Below are 1473 nucleotides of genomic sequence, written 5' to 3'. Positions count from 1 at the left end.
CATAAAAATTAGCTAAGTCATAGGCAAATATTGTGTTGCCATAAATATAGGAACCCAATTAGAGGAAATGGATATTTTCTCCTTTTCTTACAGTTGAGTAATTTGTAGCATTCCTTTTTAAAACTTTTTAAAAAGTGTAATACAAATGACTGTATAACACAATCATTTATCACAAAGTAATTATCCTGAAAAAAACTCTATCCTGATTAAAAAAGCATTTGCAATAAATATAGCTTAGTTTGAATACTTATTTTTGAATTTTATGTAAGTGGAAACATACAAGATGTATTCTTTTTTACTGATAGATAATATTTGTACATATTTGGAGTTATATGTGATATTTTGTTCAATGCATAATGATCAAGTATAATAACTAAGTTTAGGTTTTAGAGTATCCATCACCTCCAGTATTTATCATTTCTTATTTCTGGTTTCTTTAACTCAATATTATGTTTCTAATATTGAATCATGTTTTTGTTTGCTGCACTTTTTAGTTTCATAATAAAAGTAATCTACTGTATGAGTAGACTAGAGTTGATTTATACATCTTACTACTGATGAACTCTGGGTTGTTTCTAGTTTAGAGATAGTACGAATAATGCAAATATAAATAACCTCATTCATGTCTTTTATTCACTTGTATAACTGTGCATGTGCATGTATTCCTTATGAGTGAAATTGCTTGTAATAAGATGTTCTAGTAAGTTTTTGTTACGTAACAAATTGCCACAAAATCTGAATGGTAACAATAGTAACATTTATTTGTCCCTCGCACACCTGCAAATGAGTTGGACTGTTTGACTTTGCTTCAGACTGGCATTTATGTTGCTTTTGAAACCAGTGGGTTTCCCAGGAATATTCTTCTCATGACAGTGGAAGAATCAAAAGAACCCGAGCCACACTGCACATACATATTTCACACTCACATCTGCTCACATCACATTCATTAGCATTTCATTAAGCAAGTCACATGGTCAAGACTAAAATCAAAGAGCAGGGAAGTATACTACACCCACCATGAGGCCATGAGTCAGGTGTAGACATGTAACATTAATACAGAGAAGAACTAGGACAGATAATTCAGCCCACCTATAGGTTATGTATATGATCAGTTTTAGTTGATAGTCCCAAATAGTTTTCTAAACTGGTTGCACTATTTTACCCTACATATGTAGTATGAAAGTTCTCATAGCTCCACAAACTCACCACTATTTGATATTGTCAGTCTTTTAAAATTGCCATACTGTTAGGTGAGCATTTGCATCATATTGTCATTTTAATTTGCTTTCTATTGGTTGTTAATAAGGTTATGTAGCTTTTAGTTTATTTACTAAAACAATAATTTACAATTTTTAGTTTATTACTAAAAATAAACAGCTTTTAGTTGTTATTAGTGAAAAAACCAAACAAACAAAAAAACCACAACAATGACCTTCAATCTCTTGCCTGCTTTTCATTGATGAAGGTGGTCTC

This window comes from Propithecus coquereli, unplaced genomic scaffold (genome assembly GCF_000956105.1).
Source record: "Propithecus coquereli isolate 6110/MARCELLA unplaced genomic scaffold, Pcoq_1.0 Scaffold96, whole genome shotgun sequence".
Lineage (NCBI taxonomy): Eukaryota > Metazoa > Chordata > Mammalia > Primates > Indriidae > Propithecus > Propithecus coquereli.
This window is presented reverse-complemented; position numbering follows the sequence as displayed.